The sequence below is a fragment of the Symphalangus syndactylus genome, chromosome 16 (genome assembly GCF_028878055.3).
Source record: "Symphalangus syndactylus isolate Jambi chromosome 16, NHGRI_mSymSyn1-v2.1_pri, whole genome shotgun sequence".
NCBI classification, from domain to species: Eukaryota; Metazoa; Chordata; class Mammalia; order Primates; family Hylobatidae; genus Symphalangus; species Symphalangus syndactylus.
This window is the reverse complement of record NC_072438.2, coordinates 29,554,971-29,573,862: the sequence shown is the minus strand read 5'-3', so window position 1 is coordinate 29,573,862 and position 18,892 is coordinate 29,554,971. Positions and strand designations below refer to the sequence as shown.

At 38.9% G+C, this 18,892-nt stretch overlaps 1 protein-coding gene and 1 long non-coding RNA gene across 5 annotated transcripts in view; one reads left to right on the top strand and one right to left on the bottom strand.

Moving 5' to 3' along the window:
* Window positions 1-18,892, top strand: part of KCNIP4 (potassium voltage-gated channel interacting protein 4) — a 1,214,216-nt gene that overhangs the window by 146,579 nt on the left and 1,048,745 nt on the right. The gene's annotated exons all lie outside the window — the stretch shown is intronic.
* Window positions 1-18,892, bottom strand: part of LOC134732726 (uncharacterized) — an 800,561-nt gene that overhangs the window by 68,382 nt on the left and 713,287 nt on the right. The gene's annotated exons all lie outside the window — the stretch shown is intronic.

Sequence of the window (18,892 nt, the reverse complement as noted above, 5' to 3'; positions counted from 1 at the left end):
TTAGTGGCAGCATTAAATTCTCATAGACGCGTGAACCCTAGTGTGAACTGTGCATGTGAAGGGCTCTAGGTTGCATGCTCCTTCTGAGAATCTAATGCCTGATGATCTGTCACTGTCTCTCATCACCCCAAGATGAGACCATCTAGTTGCAGGAAAACAAGCTCAGGGTTCCCACTGATTTTACATTATGGTGAGTGGTATGATTGTTTCATCATATAATATAATGTAATAATAATAGAAATAAAGTGCACAATAAATATCATGTGCTTGAATCATCCCAAAACTATCCTGTCTGACCCTCCTGGTCTGGGAATTATGGGGAGTACAAGTCAAGCTGAGATTTGGGTGGAGACACAGAGCCCAACCATATCAATACATCTAGATGGAGTTCTACCAACTTTTGTTTGGTAATAGCTTTATTGAGGTATAATTTACATACCATGAAGTCCACCCATTGCAAATGTAATATCCAGTGATTCTGTATAGATTTCTAGAGTAGTGCAACCATTACCACATGTGGATGTTCAAAAGGCTGTGTGTCCTTCCGCCTCCTCAGCCCTCTGTTCTGCAATGAGAGTGAACTCTCACAATGAGATCCTAATCTCTACCTCTTAAACCAGTGAAGGATTGTTTTTAATCTGTGGTCTTTTTCTTCTCCATTAAATTATATTCATTCCTCTGTTGTCAGGTAAACATCATAAATTTGTTCTTAGCTTTCTATAAATTTGTTCTTAGCGTTCTAACATTTCAGGTTTCAATATATCGTTTATTAGTGAGTGGAATAGCAGTGAAATGTGACAGAATGAAATTGTATATTTGGGAATGTAAGTGCCTGTGTGGAGGGAGATAATAAAGTTTTTATTAAGTCACAAAATTCTATAACTTAGCTTTCTTTTTATATTTATGATAATATATCTATAGGCTGTTATATCAATATTCAAGTAAATTTTGAATATCTTAGAATTATAGGTTTTTAAAGTGGCAGTGGTTTAAAGTCATTTTCTGGTCTAATTTGAGCAGGTGAAATGTTATCCCCCCAAACACAAAGCAGCTAATGCTAAGAGTGGCTAAATTTATTCATTCAGCTTTTCATCCATTATTTGATGAATGACTTCTACAACCAAGTCACAGGATTAGTTATTAGTGAGGAAAAAGAAAAAGTGAAGTCTCTGTGGTCAACTGAGCTGTCCTGGTTGTAACTGCTAATTCAGTGTTTGTTCATCGAACATATAATTTCACAGAATATCTCCATCACACAAGCTCACTGTATGATCATGATGGAGTGAGACAAAAAACAAGACCACTCTATAATCATGTCTGATCACAAACAAAACAAGAACACAACCCAAGCCATGAAAATGACATGTGCGCTCAGCTAACATGACTGCTGATTCTTTACCATCATTTTAGCCTTGCATTGTCCTTCTTGCCTTCTAAATGAAAGCTACTAAGATACCCAGTCATAGAATTGGCCTTGCTTTTCAGCATTCAACAGAAAAATCCAATTCACAGTCCCCGATCGAGAGGAAAATTAGATGTGTCTGGATCTTCCACAAAATCTTCTAACACAAACCCAAATCTTGTACCAAGCCCCTCTTAATAACCTCTACTGAGACCTTTCCTTCATGGTTCCATGTAGTTGCTCTCTGCCTTGTTGTAATGAGCCTGGCTTTGTTTGACTGCTGATCTATTCCGGGTGATCTTTGGCTGGAGGTCAAGTACTTTATGTTTGGAGGTAAAATTAGGATATAAAGGCCGGGTGCGGTGGCTCACGCTTGTAATCCCAGCACTTTGGGAGGCCAAGGCGGGCGGATCACGAGGTCAGGAGATCGAGACCATGGTGAAACGCTGTCTCTACTAAAAATACAAAAAAATATTAGTCGGGCGTGGTGGTGGGCGCCTGTAGTCCCAGCTACTCGGAGAGGCTAAGGCAGGAGAATAGCGTGAACCCGGGAGGCGGAGCTTGCAGTGAGCCGAGATTGTGCCACTGCACTCCAGCCTGGGCGACAGAGCGAGACTCTGTCTCAAAAAAAAAAAAAAAAAAAAAAAAAAAATTAGGATATAAAGAGACTTTGTCTCAGTTCTCATGGAGCTTTTATTCTGTTCAGAGAGACAGACATAAGTAATATAATTTGCTAATTAGTAGAAAATTGCCAATGAAATCAGTGCTCTGAAGACAGGAATTGCCTGTTTGTATAACAGGGGTCTGGAAGCTTCACTGGGGAAGTGTCTGTTGAACTGAGAGGTAAGAAGGACAGACAAGGGGAAAGGTGGGAAGGGCAAAGGGAAAGGACCTGAGACAGCAGATAGGGTATCACTTTGGAGAAACTGAGAGAAGACCAGTAGCAATAGAGGGCAGGGTAATGGTGGGGGTTGGGCAGGTGAAGTCCAGTGTTAGAGGCTGAATGCTGAAAATTGTGATCTTTTTTTCAAAGAGCTGAAAGAAAGCCATTGAAAGATTTAGGGAAGGTAATGGTGTTATCACGTCACAGTGCATTGTACAAACATTTTTGGATATTGTCTGAATAACATATTGGGGAGGATCCACGTTGGATATGGGAAGACTGGCTCAGAGGGTTATTTAGATGAGAAGTGATAAAAGCTTGGGTTACAACAGAGGAAGTAAGAATGGAGAGATGTAGACTTCTTGGATATATTTTATTGCTAAAATAAATAAGACTGTATAATGGATTAGGATCAAGGAAGTGGGAGGGAGAGGGAGGTGTTCTGGCTTGGGCAACTCAAGAGATGTCATGACATTTACCGGCTTGATGCGTGGCACGTTTACTACCTTTACTAACGTCAAAAACCTGCTATATACTGGAACTAAAATTCACTTTGTCTGTCTTCTGGAGCAGGACTTCGTCCCTTTACTTTCAACCTTTGTGTCAAAAATGAAGTACTAGGGAAGACATGGAACTGGGAGAATTTCAGGAAGGTTGGTTCAGGAATTGATATGAGGAAGTTTTGAAATATACCATCCTGTTGTAATAATTGGTTATTTTAAAGCCCCTTAAAAAATTCCAGGATCAGTAATTTTAAAGCTGACTCAGTTGAATAGGAAGGCTGTTTTCTGGGAATGAAAGTTGGGGGGCAATGTTGGAGAGAGAATGCGGTTTAGGAAATGTGATGATATGTATGAAAACCATCTCTTTTAGGTGTTATTGGAACCGTGTCTTTATTTTTGTACTTTTTTGTTAATAGGTCAGCCTTCCATTCATCCACTCAACCATTATTTTCATTCAAAAACATGTTCAGAGAGTGATTAATTCCCACGTCTGTTGCTAGAAGCTGAAGATAAATAACAATGAGTAATTGTTGTACAATGTAGAGAATGCCAGTCCAGGAGTCAGGAAACCTGATGTTAGCCCCAGATCTGTTTCTATTCTTATGTACGTTTCTTTAAATAATTTATTATTTTTTGGCCTTTGTTTTCTTATCTGCAATATGGAAATAAAAAAATACATATCCTGATTACCTTAGAGGCACCAACCTTTATTTAGGAAAACAAAAACAAAAACTATGCTCCCCAAACTGCAAAGCAACATAAGGGAGGCAGAGAGACGATGAAGTTTGGTTCCTTGTAAAGTGAGGATAGTATTACTACAGGCCTAAGGTTTTCAGGATTAGTAAATGAGATAAGACATGTAAGGTCTATTAAATACTAAATATCCTAAGTGAAAAATACTATTCATACTAAATATTAAAACACTAAAAACTGAAATGTTCACTTGTTGTTGGAGAAAGTCAGATTTTAACATTCCTGGCATAGTGGTCAAATACTGTGGTTTTGATTTGTGAGACAGGCAACAGTCTGCACTTCAGTCTCAGTAGCCTGGGGTTAAGAAAATTAGAATAATATTAATAATATTAATTCCCATTCTCATTAAACATTCTCTCTCCCATGAAGAACTTCAGGACCTTAGCCCCTTTTGTGCCCTACCCTATGCACCCCACCTAAAATTATTCTTTTTTTAAAAAAAAATTACCTGAATTCTGTTTGTGTTCTCTATCCCTTTCCTACAATTTTTTTTTTCTTGATGACTTCTGTCTGTATAGCTCATAAGAAGGGTGTTTTATTATGGCACTGTCTAAGAAGCCATGCTTCTCAGCCCAGTATCTATATCCTGGTGCTATGCAGCTGTAAAAAATAAAAATCCTCCAATTAGCCAGGCATGGTGGTGTGCGCCTGTAGTCCCAGCTACTTGGGAGCCTGAGAAAGGAGAATTGCTTGAACCCGGGAGGTGGAGGTTGCAGTGAGCTGAGATTGTGCCACTGCACTCCAGCCTGGATGACAGAGCGAGACTCCATCTCAAATAATAATAATAATAATAATAATAATAATAATAATAATATAAATAAATAAGTAAAATTCTTCATGTGTCATTTACCATCATTTTCCAAGCAGTGTTCTGGGCAGATGTGAGGAATAATGCCTCCTCCTGCCTCCACAACTTGGTGGTGTATGTCATGACTTGTGTGTCCCAAATTGGTATTGTTTTGGTACCAAATCCATGGCACAGTTTCTATAACCACCAATCTAACTCCCTTTCCCTTCTTTCTCTTGCCAGGCACAAAGCCACTCTTTTGGGAACTACAAGTTGGTCACTGGTTTCATATGACCAGTGATTTTTAAATTCAACGGGGTCTCGTCTACTGCAGCACATTTATCAATCTATTTCAGAGCTTTATTTTTATTCCTTGACGATTTTAACATAAATTAAAAAAAATTACATGTCAAATACCTTTTATTGCTTATGTAATGATAAAAGTGCTTTGGACATGAAGCTATGAAAACTGGTGTTAGAATATGTTCTCTCTCACACACTAGTTAAATCATCCTAGGGAACACATTTAAAAGTCTCTGAACTTTAGTTTCCTGTAAAATGGACATAAAACCTCACTCGATTTTTCTGAGATGTCTTCTCAAAAAATCTTGCACAGTGCCTTGCAAAGTTTCTGACTTGGAGAATGAATGTAATGAAAGTGTTGGCCCCAGTTTGACTAAAGAAGGCAGGAGAGACTTCCCATGAGAAACTTTGGCAAATATTATGACCAGAATCTTTCTTCGAAGCTATAGTGTGCTTGATTACCTGAGGCCCTGGGGAGAGTTTATGTTCATCATCATAGTGTTACATGCTGTGTTTGGCGGTATATTATATTCTGCTATACGTTCAATTTATTTGGGGAAGGAGTTTGTATGAGGAATTCTACATTAATGTTAAGTAGTATTGGATTTTCCTTCAATTCCTCTAGGTCCTCTTTTATTATTGCCTCAGTCCTTTCTTTTTAGATCATCATGTGAATGATGATGAAAGTAGAAACCATTCATTGAAAACAGAAAATGTACATGATTGGGGAGTGGGTTGTTGTCTCAAGGCAAATAATTCACTTGCTTCTTTTGACTGTAAACTTCTATGTTATTTGAAAGTATTTTGCCTAGGGAGTCGCGGTTTTATTTTTTATTTTAGTTCTTTAGAAACGTTGGTAACTTTACTATATGAATGGATCTGATTTGGTTCATTTTTATAATCCTTGCTTCGGCTAGAAAAGGAAAGAAAATGGTGGTAAAGGCTCTTTTGCAAAACAAACCAAATCTAATAAGAAAGCAAATGTAAAACAACGAATTGTAGCAAGTCTTCAGTGTCTCTTAATATTTTAGTTGAAAACCATAAAATCAACCGTGAAAACTGCCAGTTACAGAGCCCTATAGCATAATCAAAATTCCCAGTGATCTCGAAATAATGTAGTACCAACTTGATTTAAATAATTTGGTCACTGATAATTTGATTTTTTTAACACACCAATAGAATGGACAATTTTAGGGGAAAAGAACTCATTTCTCCTTAGGAGGCTGGAGAATATTCAGGATTTTTCTATAAGCTTAGCTATCAAAGATGTGTGCTGTATATAGAGATTATCTTTAAGAACATTCTTATCCAGATTGAGTGGAGGGGTTGGCAAACATTTTCTATAGTGGGCTCCATGGTAGACATTTTAAATTTTGCAGTCGTATAGTCACGGTCACAACTACTCAACTCTGTCATTGTAGGATGAATGAAACTACAGGCGATAAGGAAATGAGTGGATGTGGTTTGTTCTAATAAGATTTATTTACAAATATAGGCAGTGTGTCAAGTTTACTCCATGGAGTGTATTTTACTAACCCCTGTTCTAAGGAGAGGGAGGGAGGGGAACTTATTTGTTAAATGGTTGACATGTGACATAGAAATCACAGCATTCCAGAGCTCAGAAGTGTGTCTTCAATGCTGTTCTAAGGGCCTGAACGTGAAGTCTTTATCCCTATCCGGTTATGTAATTCCCTTGCACCTGGCACATTCAACAAATATTTACTGTCTTGTTTTTAACATGTTAAAGTCATAACTAAGCAATTTGAAAGTGAATACATATTAATATTTTAGTGAGTGCTGTTGTACTAATTTCTTAGTCACTACCTCTACCTTCCTCCAAAAAAAAGGTATCATATAGCTTTTGACCAATACTAATGTCAAAGATTATGAAAGCTAATACAATAAGCCAGGATTAGCACTTGGAGAAGTCTTTTAAAATGTTGGTAATATAAAGAAAAGTTTAAGAGTGTGGTGCTTGGAGTTACCCATACCTAGATTCAATCTCTGGCTCTGTCATTTACTAGAGATAATAGACTTCAGCCACGTAAGTTCACCTCTCTAAATCTCAGTTACCTCATCTGTAAAAGGGAGAAAATAATGGTGCCTCCTTCCTTAGATTGTTGTGAATATTAAAGAAAATTCTTCTTGGAAAGCACTTAACATGGTGCCTAGTAAGAGCTCTGTAAATAGCACCTCTTATTATTATTAATGGTATATCATTAAAGTACCAAATTCTTGGTATGCTCATACTTTCAAGAATATAAAAGTTGAAATTATAGAGGTTTTTTTTTTTTCATTTTTTTCCTGGATGGACTGTTATGTAAATCGATATTTCTTCTAGGAAAATGTCAGCTCACAGTCAATTAATTAAAGCATTTTGATAATGTAGTCAAAGATTGGAAATGAATTTTATTGATGAATTGAATGATGGTGAAAAGTATCGATATACCAAATACATAAGCCAAATATATTAGTAGTTTTTAAACCATGGAAAGAACTGATAAGCAGGGTAGCTTTTTCTATCTTTACCTTTTATGTTTCATATGCCTTCTAAGCGTGCAAGAATACAAAACTTTCAGATAGTTTCTGAGAAACTTATAAATGTAAAGCTGAAATCTAGCATTGAAAGTAGATATTTCTTCACTTTCAAACTACATCGCCTCCAAAAAGCTTAACAGTTTATTTTTTTCTCATTCTCTTAATCTATTAGAGAATAGCTTAAAAGAATGGCTCTTTGCATTCTTTCTTTCTTTGTTTCTTTCTTTCTTTCTTTCTTTGTTTCTTTTTCTTTCTTTCTTTCTCTTTTTCTCTCTCTCTCTCTCTTTCCTTTTTTTTTTTTTTTTTTTCTTCAGGGTCTTGCTTTGTCACCCAGGCTGGAGCGCTCAGCTTCCCAAGTAGCTGGGACTACAGTTGCATGCCGCCACACCCAGCTAATATATATATAATATATATACATCTTGTAGCAAGTCTTCAGTGTCTCTTAATATTTTAGTTGAAAACCGTAAAATCAACCGTGAAAACTGCAGTTACAGAGCCCTATAGCACAACCAAAATTAACAGAGCCCTATAGCAAAACCATAATATATATATTTTTTCGTAGAAACGGGGTTTCACCATGTTGCCCAGGCTGGTCTCCAATTCCTGAGCTCAAGCAATCTTCCCACCTCAGCCTCCCAAAGTGCTGGAATTACAAGCGTAAGCCACCACGCCCATCCTGCATTTTATTTCTCATCTTCAGAGTATACTATACACATATCCAAATACATATATGCATATAAGTCTGATATGTATACATGTAGGTTTGTATTTAATCTCCTAGAATAAGAAGATGTGTAAGGATATGTGTGTACATTTTTTTTTTGTATTTTATATATTTAAGTGCAACATCTTAAGGAGAGAGAAAGAAGGAAAGGAGAATTGCAACTATAAGATGCTTTTTGGTAAGCTAGGAGTGAGGGGCAATCTGAAAAGACCCCTCCTATAATAAGCTGTATATCCTTACATCATACGATTCTGATTAATATCACAGCACTGCCTTTTTTCTCATTCTGCCTATTCCTTCATCTCCATTGGCCTCTATATATAGTGACATTAGGAATGACATGGGAACCTTACCAGAGTGTTTATCATGTTAATTTGGCAGCTACCCTATCAAACCATTTGTTGTTAACTAGTTTCTTTAGAATCTCAGTTTAGTCTCTAAGAATCAGATATCAATACATAACTTATTAATTCTTTGGTATAACATTCGAAGGTCAGTAAAAATTCATTGTGCCTGAGATAAATAATCATAGTGATAAGAAGATAACCCAGTAAAAAAGTGAAACAAAATACAACCCAAAAATAACAATGAAATCCTATAGATTTGCAAAGAAAACAGAAGTTATAAGCATTCAAATGTGGAAACCTCAAAATTGAGACCTTTTTATAAGACATACAAAAGCATGAGACATAAATATTGTGTAAGAAACATAAATGGACAAAGTAAAATTAAAAAAAAAAACTTATATTTTTGAGAAAAGAATGAGGTGGCCAGGCATGGTAGGTCATTCCTGTAATTCCAGCACTTTGGGAGGCTGAGACAGGAGGATAATTTGAGGCCAGGAATTCAAGACCAACCTAAGCAACATAGTGAGACCCTGTTTCTTAAAAAATAAATTAATTAATTAAATAACTTGGGCACAGTGGCACAAACCTGTACTCCTAGCCACACAGTGGCCCAGAGATCACTTGTGCATAGAAGCTTGAAGCTGCAGTGAGCTATGATCACGCCACTGCACTTTAGTCTGAGTGACAGAGACTGTGTCTCTAAAAATAAAGAAAGAAAGAAAAAGAATTGAGAAGAAGGGAAGGCTGAGTGGTTTCTGTGACTAGTGATGGTAGAAAATACAAACCAAAAATTCACACAAAATAAAAATGGAGCCTCTTGCTCAGAATATGTCCAAGCCTTGCCAATGTCAGAAGCTTTTGATCTAAAGGGAGCATGCTAGGCATCAACTATTGATAAAAACCATCATCTTACTATAAAACACTGTATCACTTAAAGGGTGAGATATCCACAAACTTTGGACTTTTCCAGAATATGTAATTTTGCCTCCTGCAAACCACAGAATTAAATCATTGATAAATGCATCAGTTTCATAGTCACACCCTGAATGTTTATTATTCAGACATAAAAAATGAAATTTCCAATCCACAATATCTATTTGTAGTCATCAAGTAACATATAGATATATCATTCAAAAAATGAGAAGATCATACACATATAGTTGATGGCTTAGAGATGGCTACATCCTTTCTTAAGATTGGGTGAACGCTTTTAAGAAATGGCTCATTATCTTTAAGGGTATGTTTCTCAAGTACACAATTTAACTGGTTCATTTCAGACATCTTTCTCTCACGCAAATTAAATGAAGATGTGTGTCTATATGACCAGAGAGGGTCCTGGATTTTGAGATGCCAGAGATCAGACAGAGAAGGACCAAGCCTGACAGTCTGGAGTAGGAAAGACCTCACTGGAAGAGGTCACTCCGGTCAACACCATGAAGAGTTGGAAGAAATGGAGAAGGCTTGGACTTACAGGGAGTGGAGAAAGCTGAGGTAGGGAGGGAGTTTTGGAGAATGAAAGATTGGAGACAACCTGTGCTATAGACAATTGAGAAAGAGAAAAAATTGCGTAAGAAGTACATTACAGGCCATATGAACCAAGTTCTACAACATCCCATGAGAAACCGGAGTAAAGAACAAAACTTGCTTTAAAATAGTGTAATGTGATATTATATAAGAACTAAACCACAGAGATATCCATGTTTTTTAGGGTTTAGTTGTTTTAATTTTTATTTATTTATTGAGCCCGAGTCTTGCTCCGTCGTAGCCCAGGCTGGAGTGCAGTGGCATAATCTCAGCTCACTGCTACCTCCGCCTCCTGGGTTCAAGTGATTCTCTTGCTTCAGCCTCCCTAGTAGCTGGGATTACAGGCATGTACCACCGCACCCGGCTAATTTTTGCATTTTTAGTAGAGACAGGGTCTCACCATGTGTTGGCCAGTCTGGTCTCGAACTTCTGGCCTCAGGTGATCCACCTGCCTCGGTCTCCCAAAGTGCTGGGATTACAGGCGTGAGCCACCACGCAGGGCCGATTTTTTTTTTTTTTTTTTAAAGAAGATAGTGTGTTTCAGTTGCAGATTTACCAGAGATTATACAATATACCCTTGTATCTCTTTTTACTAATCTATATTTAAGAAAATCAACTCAGAAAGCAACAGAAAACAAAACAAAACGTATTGTGTGAGATGTCCCATATAAATGGGCATCCAAAACAGACAAACAGTTTCAATGAGAAGAGTATTTTAAGTTCATCTGGAATTTTCACTTAGACAAATCCTACATGACCTATTTGTTTTAAAATTTTTCCGTCTCTGAAAAGTAAGATTCTATATTAGTATCACTTTGCCTCATAGACATTGCACAGGGTGATTTATCAGGCAGTTTTCCCTTTGAGAACTGTACTGGATTGCTGGGGCTGCCATAACAAAATACCACAGACTGGGTGGCTTACGCAATAGACGTTTTTCTCACAGTTCCGCAGGCAGGCTGGAAGTCCAAGATCAAGGCGTCCCCGGGTTTGGTTTCTTCTGAGTCCTCGCTTTTTGACTATGCTACTCCTCCACATCCTCACACTGCCTTTCTTCTGTGTGCACGCTTCCCTGATGTCTATTTATGCGTCCTAATTTCTGCTTCTTAGAAGGACACCAGTCGGACTGGATCACTGCTCACCCCAGTGGCCTCATTTTAACTTCATCACCTCCTTAAAGGCGCTGTCTCCAAATACAATCTCATTTTGAGGTATGGTGAGTTAGGGCTTTGAATTTTGGGGAAACTGAAAATTCAGTCTGTAGCAAGGACCAAAGGCCTATTTGCTGAATACTTGAGGGTAATCATGGGTTTGGCTGGAGAGACGAAGGGAACTTCAGGTCTCAGTGAGTTTGTTTGTCTGTTTGTTTGTTTTTTGAGACAGTCTCCCTCTGTCACCCATGCTGGAGTGCAGTGATGTGATCTCGGCTCACTGCAACCTCCGCCTCCCTGGTTCAAGCAGTTCTCCTGCTTCAGCCTCCCGAGTAGCTGGGCTTACAGGTGCACACAACACCCAGCTAATTTTTTGTATTTTTAGTAGAGATGGGGCTTCAGACTGGTCAAAAACTGCTGACCTCAGGCAGCCTGCCGGCCTTGGTCTCCCAAAGTGCTGGGATTACAGGTGTGAGCCACCACGCCCGGCCATCTCCGTGAGTTTTTAAGCCAGGGTCTCAGATTCTCCGAGCCCCGCCAAGAATTGTAGGTGAAAGCCTTCCCAGAGGGCAACCCTGTATTTACAGCATCCTCGTGTTGTAGTTATTGCTCTACATACTCAGATGCCTTCAGGAAGCTGTCAGTGCTCATGCTGTCTACCAGGTGTATATTTTCAGGAGACAAAACAATTGAAAATGAGCCCATTCAATTAAGCAGTTTATAAGTGGCCCCTGACAGGATAGAATTAAGTGAAATCTGAGATGATCCAATCAATGTTATCGTCCCCTGTGGTATATTCTCTTTTCTTTTTTTTTTTTAATTATTCTTAAAGTTCTAGGGTACATGTGCACAACGTGCAGGTTTGTTACCTATGTATGCATGTGCCATGTTGGTGTGTTGCACCCGTTAACTCGTCATTTACATTAGGTATATCTCCTAATGCTATACCTCTCCCCTCCTCCCACCCCATGACAGGCCCCAGTGTGTGATGTTCCCCACCCTGTGTCCAAGTGTTCTCATTGTTCAGTTCCCACCTATGAGTGGGAACATGCGGTGTCTGGTTTTCTGTCCTTGCGATAGTTTGCTGAGAATGATGGTTTCCAGCTTCATCCATGTCCCTACAAAGGACATGAACTCATCCTTTTTTATGTCTGCATAGTGTTCCATGGTGTATATGTGCCACATTTTCTTAATCCAGTCTATCACTGATGGACATTTGGGTTGGTTCCAAGTCTTTGCTATTGTGAATAGTGACGCAATAAACATACGTGTGCATGTGTCTTTATAGCAGTATGATTTATAATCCTTTGGGTATATACCCCTGTGGTATATTTTCATGTATTTTTTCCTTAAGTGTCAATTGGGCCCAGACCTGTAAGACAATTTGTTTGGGCAGATTTTGTATGATTAAATGGAATTGAATATTTTCACATAAAAGAAGAATTCAGGTGGTATTTATTTCTTTTCCAAACTCTGCCTCTTAAATTATAAGATATGTGTTTGAATTTTATTTTGTTTTTCTCTTATTGAAAAACTACTTGTCAGGCCGGTCATGGTGACTCACGCCTGTAATTCCAGCAATTTGGGAGGTTGAGGTGGGTGGATCACTTGAGGTCAGGAGTTCAAGACCAGCCTGGCCAACATGGTGAAATCTTATCTGTACTAAAAATATAAAAATTAGCCAGGCATGGTGGCACACGCCTGTAATTCCAGCTACTGAGGTGGCTGAGGCAGGAGAATTGCTTGAGGCCGGGAGGTAGAGGTTGAAAGGTTGCAGTGAGCCGAGATAGTGCCACTGAATTTCAGCCTGGGTGACAGAGAGAGACTCCATCTCAAAAAAGAATAATTACTTGTCCAGAATGTATCAATGTGCACAGGTTTCATGATAATTCCTGCTGAAGAACTGATACTATCTTATATTTGCTGGGTATACAAATTTCCATTGATATATGGATAGATTTCTTTTCTCAGAAACTCATTTTAGGCTTTGGTTTTTTTAAAGGTACAACAAAAACTGGGACTGCCCATGAATGTTGACCATCCTTACCTCAGTTTGCTTCTCAGGAATGGAAAATTTCTGCCCCCAAACACTTAAGGCAGTCGCTTTCCTTCTCTCATCTGTTGACTCTGAGCCAGAGGGTTCTTTCCAAATTTCTCTCACATACTCTGAGCATTTAGAATATTTAGAATAATGCCCTTGACTGTCATGTGTAGTTTTCTAGGTTTGGTGTTTACAGAGAAATAGGAAACTATGGATGCTTCTCAACATTACAGGAAGACATTCAGTGGGTAGTTTGGTAAGTCATAACTCTTCACAATCAGAGATTCTCCTCCATAAAGTTAGAGAGGTAGTTAAACCTGGGAATACAAATCTATGTCTGCAGCCCTGTGCAGTCTCAATGTGGGAAGTCCGAGCTTTTCCCTCTGCTGGCCTCAGCCGTCTCTGAAATGCCCAGCTAAGAAACCAAGTCCTTAAACTTCCTCTGACCTCCACCCTCACTCTTGATGCCAGGCTTCTGTTGTGCTTGTTCTCCGTCTAGAGAGTTTTGCAAACCTCTGTTATCCATGACCACTTTCACACATATTGACATTTACACACAGCATCTGTTCTATTATTTACTTAATAGTTTTCTTTAAATCAGTAAGTTTTGAACTTCATTTAGTTATGAGGGCAATTTTGTGCCATTAGCACACACTTCAAAATCTATATATGCCATTATTTTATATGTTAATATAAAAATTAACGTCACAGAAGCAGAGTGTAGTGGAAATTCTCATGACTGACCATTTGTCAAGTTCTGGGTTAGTATTTTGGTAGAGCTCCATAACATCTCCTGGCTGATTCCTTCAGCTAGAATTTGTTGTGGGCCTGCCACATTCCAGACACTGCGAATGGGGGGAGGATAAGACAAATACAGTCTATGTGCTTGTGAAACTTAGGGTCTATTGAGAGAGAAAAACAAGAGATAAATAAGCAACTAAGCAAGCCAACCCTTCCCACCAAGAAAATCAGAAAGCAGTGTCTCAAAGAAACAGAGAGAGTGTAGGGATGAAGAGTGCCTACGAGATAGTTTTTTTTGAGACAGAGTCTCGTTCTGTCGCCAGGCTGGAGTACAATGGTGCAATCTCGGCGCACTGCAACCTCTGCCTCCCGGGTTCAAGCGATTCTCCTGCCTCAGCCTCCCGAGTAGCTGGGATTACAGACATGCACTACCATGCCTGGCTAATTTTTGTATTCTTAGTAGAGAAGGGGTTTCACCATGTTGGCCAGGCTGGTCTCCAACTCCTGACCTCAGGTGATCCACCCACCTCAGCCTCCCAAAGTGCTGGGATTACAGACATGAAAGGTAGTTCTTATTATTGTTTGCTGTCTACAGCTGAGGAATGGAAAGACTAAGTATGTTAAGGAACCTACTCAAAGCCATAAAAATAGGAAAAAGCGGAGTCAACCTTCCTCCAGTTAGGATGAGTGTGGACACAGACATCTCACTCACCGGAGTGAGTCCTGCAGTTGTGTTCCTCTTCTCTGCCCACATAAATTCTTGTTCTTGTCTTGTTTTCTGCAGTGAACAGGAATTTCTAAAAGAAGCACCCTTCCCATTCTTTCTCCTTTTCTTCTTCAAACTCTCACTTGTCTGCTTTATTTTCCAGTTACTCAAATGCTATAGCATGAATGTCCCCTCCACACTCTGCCCCACAATTCGTGTGTTGAAATCCTAACCTCTAATACCTCCTGATGGTATTAGGAGGTGGAGCCTTTGGGAGGTGACTCAGACATAAGGATGAAGCCCTCATGAATGAGATTCATGCCCTCACCAAAAAAACCCCAGAGCTCGCTTGCCCCATCCGTCAGCCTTGTGAGTATACAATGAGAAGTCAGCAGTCTGCAGTCCGAAAGACAGCCTTCACCAGAATCCAAACATGCTGGCAATTTGTCCTCAGACTTCCAGCCTCCAGATCTGTGAGGAATACATTTCTGTTGTTAAAAAGCCACCCAGCCTAGAGTAGTCTGTTATTGTACCTTAAACTAAGATACCAAGAAAAATAGCAGTCTTTGTAAAATGGTGTATTCCAAGATATAGCTTTTTTTTTTTTTTTTTTTTTTTTTTTTTTGTGGAGTGCACAGGTAAATAAAGGAGCCACACATTTCAGTTGAGTGAATGCAAGAGCTACGCATTTTTAAAAGTTATAAATTATGAAGATTGTGATGCTACAGAATGATACCTTTTCAGCTTCTGTTGTCATTAACTTGGAATTATAATGGCTACTCTGAGTGTTGAAAATGAGAATATCGTGGAAGTCGGTTATTCCACCCTTCAAGGATATGGTTAAGGTTCTTTCTAAGATTATAATGCAATGATTAAACTGGATTATGCTGAAGCATCTTTCAGAATTGCAAAGGTACTTTATCAGTAGAGTGTGGAAATTTTAAGTTTGAGGATAGCACCCTCTTCTGGTAATTAAAAGTTCTCTTTTTTTTCTTAATGTGTTTTCTATTTCATATTCAAATAGAAATATGATACAAAACTTGTCCTGGGAATTAATTTTTTAAAAAATTTAAAGTTGAGGGGTGGAACATAGGTTGTCATAATGTGAGGATTTGGAAAGGTAAATCCCACCTCTAAAGCCTCCGAAATTCCTCTCGTGTTCTGGTATATGTGAAATTTGAGTGTACTCTGTAACATACTCTAAACACAGGATACAATGAGTGTGTGCAGGGTATCGTATTAAAGTGGTTGCTTAGATTTCCAGCATTGATGAAATATGTTTTTAATCGTAAGTAATTTCGAAGATGTTTTAAGGATTGCACGCACTTATCAGGGAATGATTGTTGAATGGCTGATGCTATTTCCTATGAAAATGAGCAGCACAGTGCTTAGTCTGGATCATTTTTATTTCTTCTTCCAGCCTCTGATTCTCTCTTCTCATGGCTTAAACTTAATACTCACACAAGCAGTATGCGGTTTCTTCCCACCCTCCTCTCATTTGCCCATCCACGTAATGGCTTTGCCTGGAGCTCTTTCCGTTAAATGACATGCTGAGGCAGCTTTTCATGGCAGTTTCATAACCAAAATAATATTTCCATGCTTTTCCTACTGTCAAATATATATGGAGATGGAAAATGGGAAGAAACAGGACTTCACTTCTGGATTTCTATTCAAATCAATTTCCTTTAAAACAAACGCAAACTGAATCTGATGTTCATTTTCATAAGTAATAGTTTGGAAGGCCCAATTTGGGTGGGTTGTCTTAGACATCATATTTATTTAACTAGAAGGAATAACATAAGGTTCTGCCTCCCTTGATTTCTTCTTTGTAAGAGCAAGCACAAATATCTTGCCTTTTATTGGCACAAAAACAATAATCTACACAGAAATTAAATCTTTTGTTTCTGCTGTTTTAGGAAACGATACAAGAAACTTTCAATGTCTTGAGGATGAGCTAACTAGGAAAGACACATCCTGTTCTTCACACAGATATAGCAAAGACGTTACGTAGTCTTAAACCTCCACCCCTCTGTGACCCAGTTGCTGTACCTAATAATAATACAGAAATTTAGATTTTTAAAAGGAGTACTTTTTGTGAAGCCAACTGCTTACTGAAAAGGAGACCATGTTGCCTACTGGCCTTAGAATAACTGTGTAGGTACCGCCATCTAGTGGTGGTTTTGCAGGAGACTAAAGCAAAATGAGGTTTCCATTGTCCAACTTCGTGAAGTAGCTCTCTTCCATTAGTGAGAAATTGTCAGCTGAGATGAAATGCTGCACCCTGAAATTTACTTACATTTTAAATTAAACTTTAAAAGACACAATCATTCCCAAAGTAAATGAAAATTTATACAACTAAGATGGATTTATTAAAATCCTCTGTGGGAGGTGGCATGAAACCTGGGGTGGGTAGAAGAAACCTCGAACTTTGGAATTTGTTGAGTGTGAGTTGTAATACCTGCACTAGCTGTGTGGCTTGAGGCAAAACACATATCCTTCCTTGAACCTCAGCTAGACTTTTTTTTTTTTTTTTGACAGAATCTCGCTCTGTTGCCCAGGCTGGAGTGCAGTGGCACAATCTCAGCTCACTGCAGCCTCTGCCTCCCGGGTTCAAACAATCCTTCTGCCTCAGCCTCCCAAGTAGCTGGGACTACAGGCGCACACTGCCACGCCTGGATGATTTTTGTATTTTTAGTAGAGACGGGGTTTCACCATGTTGGCCAGGATGGTCTTGATCTCCTGACCTCGTGATCTGCCCACCTCAGCCTCCCAAAGTGGTGGGATTACAGGCATGAGCCACCACAACCGGCTGGCTAGACTATTTTTACAATGACAGGGACATAAGCATATCTACTTTAATGGGTTGTTGTGAATATGTCAGGGGCTCGTGTAGGTCGGGCTCAAGGAATGGTAACTATTTTTACAGTTATTCTGCATTAAAGAACTGAAACATCAGTGTCTGTAGGGATTTTTTCTCCACATCAACTGTAAATTTCTTGAGGGTGGAAGCTGCCTTAGCCCCCCTTTGGATCTGAGATGTCTGGTGACCTGCCTGAGGCAGAGGAAATGTTTGCAGAATGCATGCATCTTGTTCCATCCTGCAAGCCAGGCTGTAGTTTTATGAGGTTAGAGGCTGGGGGTGAGACTTCTTTGCATTCCTCATAATTCATAGCATAGAACTTAAAGTAATTGATTAGAACATTTGTTTATGAGTCTTTGACGAATATGCTGAAACTTGTGCACCATCTACTTAGTCATTTAGCTATGTGTTAATGTATCCTTCAAGTAAGGAAGTCTTTAATCCCACAATTTTTTTTTCATTCTTCATTTCCAATAAAAATCTCAACTCCTTGTTTATATTGCCCATTGCCTAATAATCTCTAATAGCATTGCTCTTCAGTTTATATAAAATTGCTCTGTGGAAAATAATGTGGCTACTTCTTCTTCTTTACCTCCCAAATTTTGAAATGTCCAGTGTGGTTTACTTGCAAAAGAGGGAATGTCTTCTGGTTGAAATTTAATTGACAAAGCCTGCTGTTGGCTTCTGGGACTTGACTTTAATTTTCTTTTGGGAAATGTATCAAGTGGCCTGCCTTCAAAGCCATCTTTTTTTTTCCCCTTTTTATTCATTTGCTCCTACCTGGAGCAAGAGACAAATAATCTGAAGGAATTTTCCCATGGCACATTTCCTTGGTATCTGCTTCCCCCACTAGAATGTCAGCTCTGGAAGAACCGATATACAATTATATGGAGTGTGTAGCAGAGAATCAATGTCTAATGTTGAATGACTAAGCACATAGAGAAAAAAAGAACAATTAATGATGGAGGCAAAAATGCAGATTTTTAAAAAATTTAGTTTTTCACATGAAGAAATGCTCCTCATCACTGGCCATCAGAGAAATGCAAATCAAAACCACAGTGAGATACCATCTCACACCAGTTAGAATGGCCATCATTAAAAAATCAGGAAACAACAGGTGCTGGAGAGGATGTGGAGAAATAGGAACACTTTTACACTGTTGGTGGGACTGTAAACTAGTTCAACCATTGTGGAAGTCAGTGTGGCGATTCCTCAGGGATCTAGAACTAGAAATACCATTTGACCCAGCCATCCCATTACTGGGTATATACCCAAAGGACTATAAATCATGCTGCTATAAAGACACATGCACACGTATGTTTATTGCGGCACTATTCACAATAGCAAAGAGTTGGAACCAACCCAAATGTCCAACAATGATAGACTGGATTAAGAAAATGTGGCACATATACACCATGGAATACTATGCAGCCATAAAAAATGATGAGTTCGTGTCCTTTGTAGGGACATGGATGAAACTGGAAAACATCATTCTCAGTAAACTATCGCAAGGACAAAAAACCAAACACCGCATGTTCTCACTCATAGGTGGGAATTGAACAATGAGAACTCATGGACACAGGAAGGGGAACATCACGCTCCGGGGACTGTTGTGGGGTGGGGGGAGGG